Consider the following 12,147-nt stretch of genomic DNA (forward strand, 5'->3'; position numbering starts at 1 on the left):
TCCTCACTCTCTTCTCTCTGTACCATGCTCAACTCTCTAATTCAGTAGTCTGGCCCCTAATTCCAGATAAATGACTCTTTATGTCCACTGCAAGCACAAGAAAGAGACAGAGAGAGAGATTGAGAGAGCGAGAGTAAGAAAGAGAGGTGGGAGGGAGGGAGGGAGGAAGGGAGGGAGGGAGGAAGGGAGAGAGAAAGGCCAAGTCGAAGGAAAGGAATTCCATGAACTACATTATCTTTACTGGGAAGATAACTAAAAAGTACACAATAGACAGGTGCTGGTAGCTAACACCTGTAATCCTAGCTACTCAGGAGACTTAGATCTGAAGATCTCGGTTCAAAGCCAGCCTGGACAGAAAAGACTCATCTCTAATAAACCACTCAAGAAAAGCTGGAAGTGATGCTGCTGCTCAAGTGGAAGAACGCTAGCCTTGATCGAAAAAGCTCAGGGACAACACCCAGACTCTGAGTTTAAGTTCCATGACTGACAATAAAAAAAAAAAAGAAAGAAATCACACAGGCATCATATTGTCGAGTCTCAGGATCATATTTTTGATGTCATAGGCTATGATGAGTGGGCCAGAATTGAAGGTTCAGGAAGAGGATCAGGTAATATGACAAGAAAAGCACACAAAGCTACTGTACTTCTAAATATTTCTGGAAGTGGATCTGTGGTTCAAGTGATAGAGCACTCACTAGCCTTGAGCAAAAAAGCTCAGAACAGTACCGAGGCTCTGAGTCCAAATCTTGGGACAGCTCTCTCCCCAAAAAACATGCATAAAGTTAAGATTTGGGATGAGACAGGAAAAAATTGAATAAATTAAAGGATGGGTGATAGTATTAACCAAAGGATTTCAGTCTTCAAAGTTTGTATGACCTAGCTTGAGACAGTACTGATTTTAAACACTGCCTTCCATAGACAGGAATGAGGCTCATTTTGGTGCTATCCAAGGCTTTATTTTCCAGTGTTGCCTCTACTAATCTTATGGCATCGGGCTTGTTCATAGAGATGTTACTGCCAAGACTTTTGACTGAGAGTTGTCAAACTTGTGAATCTTTGGTTGAATCTAGCATGTTTTGACTATGAGTTGCTTTTGAAAATCTGAATTTGAACACCTTTAGCTGTGATATGATTCTCCCCCCCCCCTTCAACCACATTAGTTCCACCATCGGAACCAATGTGACACTTTGAGCACAAGTGTGAACATGTTAGCTTCATGGCCCCTGGTGATGTGAAGGCATGCCGCCTCCAACATTACCCAACACTTAGGATTCATGGTTTGAACAAGGGAGATAAAGCACATGGAAAGCCTTTGTGAATACTGGAGGCCTACCCAACTATAGGAAATTTGCTTAAGTCTCTAAAATTTGCTTGTAAGAAATTTTCCAAAGTCACTACTTCCATTATAATGCTGCAATGACACAATTATTGTAGTAGAATTTCTTCCTGACTATCAGTGTTACGGGTCACACAGCTTTCTAAGCAAAAAATCCCGATAGACATGCTAGTAATGTGAGTCTTGTCCCTCTGTATTAGCCTTAGGAATGAGTTTGATTGTGTGTCATAGTCAGAAAATACCAGTGAACACTTCAGATATACCAAGGTACTGGGACAGAGACCAATCACTAATTTTTTATGCAATAGCATCTTTATTCATTCCCACAGCCAGAATTTCTGGGCACTAGAGGGCAGCACATGCCCATTGAACAATTTTGTAAGTCTCGCTGCCTGGCAGTGACAGGAACTGCATATAGTTGTCTGTTCTAGTGGCTCTCCATACTGACCTCATATCAGGATCTCTCAGAGCTTGCAAAAAAATATTTCCTGGCATCGCCTCAGACCTAATAAATTAAAATCTCTAGAAGCAGAATCCAGCAACTTATATATTAAGTATTAAACTTAATCCTTAAGCTATAGGGTACTAGGTTATCCATGTACATTTGGGAATAACTGGTCTCTAAAACCCAACAAGTCTCTATTATTAGGCATTGATGAGACTCTAATGAGTCTCCCACTTAAAATTCGATTCACTTTCAGAGACATGTACTTCTCTTATGGAAATCTTAGTAAGCCCAAGGAACCTAGCTAAGAAATTTGATTTGATTTGATTTATGCCAGACCAAAGACTACATCTCACAAAAAGGGAATCTTCATAAAGACAGAATCCTTTATATTCTAAGAAGTTATAGTAAAATAGGGAAAAGAGGAGACATAAAGAAGGCAAATAAATATCTAATATGAGGATCATAATTGACAACTTAGTGAAATGGACTGTTGTGGTTTGAATATGTTCCCTCAAATTTTGTGTATTCAGAAAGTTAATCCTCAGGATACAGAGAGAGTTCTCTCTCTCTCTCTCACTTTCTCTCTCTCTCTCTCTCTCTCTCTCTCTCTCTCTCTCTCTCCTGTTTTTCTGTCCTATGTGGCCACAGCATTCAACCTCTTTTTGCCTTTTTTTTTCTTTTTTGCACTTTTTGACATATGAGGATACAGCAAGAAGACTTTTTTTTTTTTTATCAAATGCTGGTACTTTATTTTGGACTTCCTAGCCTCCAGAAATGAGAGAATAAACTTCTGGTTTTAAAAAAATTGACCTTATTATGTTGAAAATGAACTATACAACTTGTGGGTGGGGGTGGGAGGGAAAAACTGGGAATAAGTGAGGGAAGGAGTGATATTGTCCAAAAGGAAATGTACCGTTACAAGACGTATGAAACTGTAACCCTTCTGCACCTCACCTTTATAATAACAATTTAAAAATAACCTCTGCTAGATGCTTGTGGCTTACACCTATAATCCTAGCTACTCAGGAGGCTGAGACAGGAGACTCATGGTTCAAAGCCAGCCTGTGCAGTCCATGAGACTCTTACCTCCAATTAACCACCAACAAGCTAGAAGTGGAGCTGTGGTTTTAGTGGTTAAGCACTAGCCTTGAGTAGAAAAGCTCACAGACAGAGCCCAGGCCCTGAGTTCAAGCCCCATGACTGCCATACAAAAAAAATTAACTTCATCTGATATACTCTGCATAACAGTAAAAAAAAAAATGGACCAAGACACAGAAAACGCAAACTATTGAAATTTTCTCAAGCCAAATGTGATGGCTCAACCTGAATCCCAGCTACTTAGGAGACAAAGATGAGAAGATTGTGGTTCCAAGAACAGAGGAAGGGGAAGTTAGCATTACTCAACCTCAAAAGACAAGCTGGGTATGGTGGCTCATACCTATATCCAGTGAGGAGGGAGGTAAAGGTAGGAAGATTATGGTCGAGGCTGGCCTGGATCAAGAAGTATGACCCTATCAAAAATAACTAAAGCAAGCAGGCACTGGTGGCTCACACCTGTACTCCTAGCTACTTAGGAGGCTGAGAGCTGAAGATCACAATTGAAAGCCAGCCAGGCAGGAAAGTCTGTGACATTCTTATCTCCAGTCAAGCACACACACACAAAAAATAACCTGGAAGTGGATTTGTAGCTCACTTGGTAGAGTGTGGTAGAGTGCTAGCCTTGAGCACAAAAGCTCAGGGGCCCTGAGTTTGTGCCCCAGGCTATTACAAAAGAAAACACACACCAAAACTCTAAAATCAAAAGAGTGTAACTCCAGTGATAGAGCATCTGCCTCGCAAGTACAAGGCCCTAAGTTCAAACCCTAGGACACACACACACACACACACACACACACACACACACACACACACACACACACACACACACACACACACACACACACACACACACACCCCTAAATAAATGGCATTTGTATTTAACATCTTACTACAAAATGTTCTTGGCACAAGGAAAACTTTAGGCCTATGTTTCTTCACTAGTGAATTCTACCAAATATTTTATTATTGTGTTTATATCTCCAAAACTGTATATAAAAAGATTGAAAAGATGCAAAAAAGAGAGAGGGGGGGGAGATGCTGTGATCACGAAGGTGGTTTTCCAGGCGAGGCTGATCCATTGCACTCCGGATGTGCTGACCCTGCCATTCCCCAAATGTGGGAAACCCGGCCGCATAGTCTGTGGTAGTGGGGGACTGTGTTAGCATTCTCCCCTGGGGAAAAAATTTTTAAAGGAGGACTTTTTGTATCCTAACTAAACTATAACTACTAGGTAAAGACTTTGGGCTCTTGGTATATTTTCTCTCCATTGCCTTCCTCCTAAAGACAGTTTTGCTGTTCAGAGTTTTTTGGGGATTTTATTATCTTAACCAGCCCAAGCTAAAATGTAAAATTCTGTAACTCATATAATACCAAAGTAGGGGAAAACATGTTCAAGACCTTTTTTACAATTTCATCTGGCAAGAAAGTCTGCCTATCTCCAGCTATGTGTGGACAGACAGGTAATCTTTACTTGTTTTATTCTGTCTTGAGGAGAGTTCAGTCAATAAAACTAGATAAAAAGAAACCAGTAAATAGAAGATGAAAAGATGCAAAAGAAATTTACAAAGGGAGGACATTTCTGGATAATAGTTTTGCATATAAACAAGATTTTGCTCTAAAGCAGAGGATCACTCCAAATGAAACAGGTAGGAAACCCAGTGCTGTCTTGACAGATTTATGAGTCGCTACAAATTTCTTCTTAAGCCCTGATAAACACAAAAATGAACATCTATAATCTTACTTAGATGACTCACTCTCTTCTATTAGAGTATCTCCTTATTTTACCTCATAAGCTTTTCACTTAATAAACTTTCATTATGCTATAATTCTTGCTTGAAATCTCTCTCAAGAACTGAGAACGCTGGGGCTGGGAAGGTGGCTCAGTGGTAAAGCACTTGCCTTGCATGCATGAGGCCCTGGGTTCGATTCCCCAGCACCACATAAGCAAAAAGAAAAAAGCCGGAAGTGGCGCTGTGGCTCAAGTGGTAGAGCACTAGCCTTGAGCTGAAGAGCTGAGGGACAGCACCCAGGCCCAGAGTTCAGGCCCCACGACTGGACCCCAAAAAAAAAAAAAAAAGAACTGAGAACGCAACTGGAATCTAGTAACAACTCTGCCAACAAACTTAGAAAAACAATAAATATATGATCAGTTCAATAAAAGCAGAAATGGCAGCTGGGGATGTAGCTCAGTAATGAAGCACTTGCCTAGTATGTGCAAGGCCCTGAATTTTATCTCCAGCATAGAAAAACAAAACAAAACAAATGTAGAAGAAGCATTTGACAAAATCCGGCACCCACTCCTCATAAAAAAAAAATTATTTACAGGCACTTGTGGCTCATGCCTGTAATCCTAGCTATTCAGGAGAATGAGATCTGAGGATCATGGTTCAAAGCCTGCCCTGGAAGGAAAATCCATGAAACTCATCTCCAACTTACTACTAGAAAACTGAAAGTGGCACTGTGGTTCAAGTGGTAGAGCACTAGCCTTGAGCTGAAGAGCTCAGGGACAGCACCTAGGCCCACAGTTCAAGCCCCATGAGACAAAAAAAAAAAAAAAAAAAAAAATTACAGCCAGGTGCCAGAGACTCAAACTTCTAATCCTAGCTACTTAGGAGGTAGAGATCTGAGGATCATGTTTTGAAGACCACCCAAAAAGGAAAATCCCTGAGACTCTTAACTCCAATTAACCAATAAAAGCCAGAAGTAGACTATGGTTCAAATGGTAGAATACCAGCCTTGAGTGCAAAAGCTAAAGGACAGCACTCAGGTCCTGAGTTCAAACCCTAGAACTGGCACACACAAAAAAAATTTACAAGCTCAAAATGAAAAGGAACTTCCACAGATAAAGAGCATCTCTAAATAACTTCCTAATGGTTGAAGACTGAATACTTTCTCACTTTAGATCAGGGTTATTTACTCAATAATTATTTTCCACATTGTAATGGAGGTTCTGACCAGTTCAGGAAAAGAATAGCCAGTGTTAAAAAGGAATAAGTAAAACTACCTGATTTTGCAAATAGCATGATTGTTTATATAGAAATGTGATAAAATATACTAAAAAAGGTCTAGTAAATAAGGTCTAAGTGAGTTTTAAAAAGTTAAAAGATGCAGGATAACTGTACAAAAAGCAACTGGTGGCCAGATGTGATAGCTCATGCCTGTAATCTCAGCTACTAGGAGGCAAAGATCCACAGGACCAAGTTCACTAGCTGAACTCAGTGGTACAGGGCTGGTCCCAGCTACAAAAGAGGTTGTAGGTAGGAGGATTGTGGCCTGTGGTGAGGCTAGTCTCAGGGAAAATTCTGAGACCTAGAAAACAAAACAAACAAAAACCTAAAACAAAAAAGGCTGGGAATGTGGAGTATGTGGTAGAGTGCTTGCCTAGAAAGTGTGAGGCAGTGAATTCAAATCCCAGTACAGCAAAAAAAAAAAAAAAGATAAAAAAATTTTTAATTGTGAAAATACTGTACAGAGGGGTTACAATTACATGGGCACGGTAATGAGTACATTTCTTATCAAGCATTGTTGCCTCCTCCTTTGTTTCCCCTTCCCTTTCCTTCCCATCTACCCTCCCATCCCCCCCCCCCCCCGCTACCCAATCCACCCGTGCCCATGACCCCCTCCACCAAAGTTGTAAAGTTTGTTTTTTGACATAACCACTTATACATCTCATTGGTGCAATGGGTCCACCTGGATCCCTATTTAAACGATTTGTTTTTTTCCCTTCCCCTCCACAAATTATACCAACATCAAATACAGTGAAAGCAGGGGTTATACCATGGGGGAGGGACATACAAAGCAACAAAGAAATCATCTTATAAATATGTAAGAAACAATCGCATGAAAGAAAAAAATTTGAATACTTATCTTGGGGTTCATTTCCCTAACATCAACTTGACTCAGACATATACTAGTTATTGCAAATAAGGGAAACCATGGGACCTATGTTTCTTTGGGCCTGGCTTACTTCACTTAATATAATTTTTTCCAAGTTTTTCCATTTCCTAACAAATGAAGCAATGTCATTCTTTCTGATGGAGGCATAGAATTCCATTGTGTATATGTACCACATTTTCTTGATCCATTCATCTACTGAGGGTTGGTTCCATATCTTAGCTATGGTAAATAATGCTGCAATAAATATAGTTGTGCTGGTAGCTTTAGTGTGGTCTTGTTTGTGATCATTTGGGTAAATGCCCAAAAGTGGGATTGCTGGGTCATAGGAGAGCTCTATGTGGAGTCTTTTGAGGAACCTCCATACTGCTTTCCAAAGTGGTTGAACAAGTTTACACTCCCATCAACAATGCAGTAAGGTTCCTTTCTGTCCACATCCCCTCCAGCATCTGTTGTTATTAGAATTCTTGATTATAGCCATTCTAACTGGGGTGAGGTGGTATCTCAGTGTTGTTTTGATTTGCATTTCTTTTATGGCTAAGGAGGTTGAGCATTTCTTCATGTGTCTATTGGCCATCCTTCTTTCCTCTTCAGAGAAGTTTCTCTTTAAGTCTTTAGCCCACTTATTTATTTGGCAGTTGTTTCTTTGAAGATTTGTTGTTGGGGGATTTAATTTTTTGAGTTCCAGGTATATTTTAGCTATGAGACCTTTGTCTGTTGTATGGCTAGTGAAGATCTTCTCCCAATCCGTGGGTTTTCTATTGATCTTGCTAGCTATGTCCTTTGCCATGGAGAAGCTCTGCAATTTTATGCAATCCCATTTATCCAACCTTTCTTTGATTTGTTGTGTTTCTGGGTCTCTATTAAGAAAATTTGGGCCTGTGCCAAGGAGACATAGGGTTTCTCCTATTCCATCCTGTGATGCCAAACCGATTAAATTTTATGTATTTGCAACAATCACAAGTTGTTAAGTTTTAAAATGCCATTAATAGCCAGGTGCCGGTGGCTCACGCCTGTAATCCTAGTTACTCAGGAGACTGAGATCTGAGGATGGTGGTTCAAAGCCAGCCCGGGCAGGAAAGTCTGTGAAACTCTTATCGCCAATAAACCACCAGAAAACCGGAAGTGGCACTGTAGCTCAAGTGGTAGAGCGCTAGCCTTGAGCTGAAGAGCTGAGGGACAGCGCTCAAGCCCAGAGCTCAAACCCCACGAGCGACAAAAAAAATAAATAAAATAAAATGCCATTTATAATAACACTACAAACCTTGATAAATTTAGAGATAAATCTGACAAAAGACGTGGGAGACTTCGGCACTAAAAACTATAAAATACTTCTCAGGAAATTTAAAGATACTCACACTGGAGAGAGATAACTTGTTCAGAGAACTTAATATTGTTAGGATGTCTTTACTCCTCAAACTGATCTATAGATTCAGTGCAATCTTTATAAAACTCCCAGTAGGCTGTTTTGTAGAAATTGATCATCTGATTCTAAAGTTAGTATAGCAACAAAATCAACTTTGACAAAGAAGATTAACCTTGGAATACAGTTTTGACTTTTAAAGGTATAGTAGTCAAAACAGTATGAGACAGGCAGAAAGACTGACAAATACAGCAGTGGAATTGAAATAGCTCAGAAGGACCCAACTCTTCCTTACAGAACTAGGGCAGCAGCATAGCATTATCAAACATTGTTACATGCAATGAAGCTGTTCAATGCTGTTGAGAATGTTAGTTTTGCTTTGAATTTTAAATCTTTATTGTAAACACCTTATAATGTTTTTCTGTGAGTGTGAAAAAACCACTGGAGCAGATCATTCAAGCTTTTGAATGGCAGAAGATGGACTCTTCCTGGATGCTGGCAGTCTGGAGCTGGGAACTGTCAGTCTCTTCTCTGAACACCAGCCAGACTGCCCTCATGATAGCCTGGTTGTTCGGTACACATGATTCTGGATGCAGAAGGCCTTGCTCCAGTCACAATCTCCAGACAAACCTGCACCAACTTTGAAAGGCAGTATTTCGGACAAAATAAGTACTGCAGCTATTCTCACTCAAGATGGAATGAGAAGCATTTTCTCATTAACTCAATAAGAAGCCAATGAAGGCCCTGTGATTGATACCTATATAAGACTCTATGTGGGCCCCTTGATTGGTGGAGTTAGAAGCAGTACTATGATTGGTGCAAATATAAGCCTTCATTTGCATGCTATTCCACTGCCCCACACACCCATTCTAGCTACATAAGCAGGCAGTTCAACTCACTTTTTTCAAGTCAGTCAGGAGACGTCTAACTATGCTGCCCTGTGGTATTGCAATGTTAGATGCAATAAAAAGCCTCTCCCAAATGGCATCCTCTTACCTATATATGACCTTAATTATGGGGAGAGCAGACTGAGCTGGTAATATGAAGAGGAGATGGTGGCGGCAGCAGCACCAGCAGTATTGGTAAGAAAGTGGCAAGAGTTCCAGAGATAATAAAGGATGATGGAAGTATAGAGAAGGCTGGGAAGAACTAAAGAAGAGGAATGTGGACCCTGGTTGCTGGAAGAGTTCCAGGGATTTTCCCAGTCTTAAAGACCAATGGTCCTGGTACCCAAAGCCTAAGAGATATAAGTCTAATGGTTGTGAGAGCCAAGAGTCTCAACACCTGCATCATGATAACTATGATACTAGTCATGGTTCACAACCACAAAACTTTAGAGCTGCAATACTAGCTGGTGTTGACTTGCTACCACTAGCTGCTGCTAATTTCTGAGGTTTACATTAGTTGCTGAGTGCAGCACCCTGGGCATTCTAAGACCAGAGTGATGAGCTTCTAACCTGAGCACCTACAGCCACAAGCCTCTAATCCTTAGAACTTGGAGCTCTGAGCTCTGAGTATGTCTGTTCAGTTCGTAAGCCTTTGGCTTACTCTGCCAACACTAGAAGAGCTAATCCTCACCTACTTGTGATCTCTGAATAGAGAAAAAATACTCCAGCAAGCTGATTGATAATAGAACAAAACAAAATCCACAGATAGATATATACATATAGAGTAATAATTTTGTATGTGTAAATGCTGTGTATGAATGTGTGTGTGTTCATGAGTGTCAGAGCTAGGGCTTGAACTCAGGGCATTGTACTCTTGCTTAGCTGAAAATGAATTTTTTTTCACAATGGTGCAAAAGCAATTTAGTAAGAAAAGGACTTTTCAACAAATGGCTCTGGAGCAATTACTACAATTACTATCAATATATAAAACAACTCACTTCAATCCATTCCTCTCACTATATATAAATATTAATGGAAATGAACCAGAAATACAATCACGTGAATGCACTTAATACCATCTAACTGTGCAGTTGAAATAGTTAAAAAGTAAATTTCATGTAATGGTCATAAAATTATTGACATTTTGTGTAGTACAAGAGTCTTTAAGAGTTCTGGCTATTCTTATGCTTACACTTGTACGATATAGCAGAATAAAAGAGACTGGATTTACGATTCACTTAAAATTTGTTTTAGCTTTTTAGTACTACATAGGTTTTTTTTTTCCTTATGGAATATAGGATATTCTTTTTAAAAAATAGCATTAAATATATAAATAGAGAAGACTCTGCAAATGCCATTTCAAATGAAAATATTTAGTTTTAACATTTAATAGAATTATTATATCATTTGCATTTACTGAGGTTTTATATTACTAAAAATCAATATTTGCAGTGAAAAAATTTCTACAGGATACAGCTCTGCTAATAAATGGTCTTCACCATGTTTTAAAGATCAAATAACTAAATAAAAAACCTCATACTATAACTTCTTGAAGAAAACAAAGGAGAAAATCCTTACAACTTTGGCTTTGGCATTACACCAGACATATGGTCCATAAAATAATAAACTGATAAGTCTGCTTCATCAAAATTAAAACCTAACTACATGTGAACATGCACAACTGTAATCCCAGCATTCAGAAGCCTGAAGCAAGAGAATTGAGAGTAGAAAGTCTAGCATGGGCTACATAGTAAATCTGTTCTTTTTTCTTTTGTCGGTCATGGAGCTTGAATTTTGGGCCTGGGTGCTGTCCCTGAGCAATTCTGCTCAAGGCAAGCACTCTATTGCTTGAGCCAAAGCACCACTTCCAGTTTTCTGGTGGTTAATTGGAGACAAGAGTCTCATGGACTTTCTTGGCCCAGCTGGCTTTGAACCATGATCTTCAGATCTCAGCCTCCTGAGTATCTAGGTTTACAGGTGTGAGCCACCAGCTCCCAGCTCTTTTTTTTTTTTTTTTTTTAGCTAAACTAAAAAATACTAAAATCATCGATGTGGTAAGTGTTGTCATACCCTTGCAATCCCAGCTACTTGAGAGATAGAACTAGGAGGATTACCATTTGAGGCCAGACTGGGAAAAAATAGATTCAACTTCAAAAACAAGCTAAACGTGGTGGTACATACATGTAGTTACAGCTACTCAGGAGATAAAAGTAGGAGGATTACTATCCAAGACCAGTTAGGCAAAAGCATTAGACCCTATTTAAAATACAAACTAAAAGCAAAAAAAAAACAACTAGAGCCATGGTTCAAGTATTGCCTCAAAGCAAAAATGATTTAAGTCCACAGTATTGTTGGGTTGGAGGAAGCTCCAAACCTTGAAAACTAAAATGAATTAATAGAAGTAGTCATTAATCATCCTACACTATTGACATTATAAACAGGTAACCAGATATTATTCCGAAGGAAATATATAATATCACCTACAAAAATATTCTTGCAGCTAGGTGCTGGTGGTTCATGCCTGTAATCCTAGCTACTCAGAAGGCTGAGATCTGAGGATCATAGTTCAAAGCCAGCCCAGTCCATGAGGCTCTTATCTCCAATTAATCAAGTGGTAGAGCACTAGCCTTGAGCTGAAGAGTTCAAGGACAGTGCCCAGGCCTCAAGTTTAAGACCCATGACTGACAAAAAAAAAAAAAAAAAAAATATATATATATATATATATATATATATACAGTTACATATGTGTATATATATATATATATATATATATATATATATATATATATATATATATATTCTTGCTATAAAGAATTGAACATAAATTGGGTCAAATCCTTGAAACTAAAGTTTTCAGACACCCTCTTCCTCTCCCCTTCCTCCACACCAGGACCAAAATCCAAAGTTCCATGTCAAGTCTGTCTGCGCACCCCTATATAAAAAATAAAGATAGATGATGAAAGATAGTAAAAAAAAAAAAGATTTATTACATGGAATGGGCAGCTGAGAAAGACAGAATCTTAGGTTTTCTTCAAGATATAGACATGAACTGTTGTTTTAAACACACAAGGAATTAGGGACACGAGGAAGAGCTATATATAAACAGTCCCAGTCACAGGAA

General features: G+C 39.2%; 1 pseudogene; it reads left to right on the top strand.

Annotated features, from left to right (window-relative positions):
* Positions 1-3,904: 3,904 nt before the first annotated feature.
* Positions 3,905-4,057, top strand: LOC122124375 (annotated as a pseudogene).
* Positions 4,058-12,147: the final 8,090 nt, after the last annotated feature.

This window comes from Dipodomys spectabilis, unplaced genomic scaffold (genome assembly GCF_019054845.1).
Source record: "Dipodomys spectabilis isolate Male_0828 unplaced genomic scaffold, ASM1905484v1 ptg000006l, whole genome shotgun sequence".
In the NCBI taxonomy this organism is placed as follows: Eukaryota; Metazoa; Chordata; class Mammalia; order Rodentia; family Heteromyidae; genus Dipodomys; species Dipodomys spectabilis.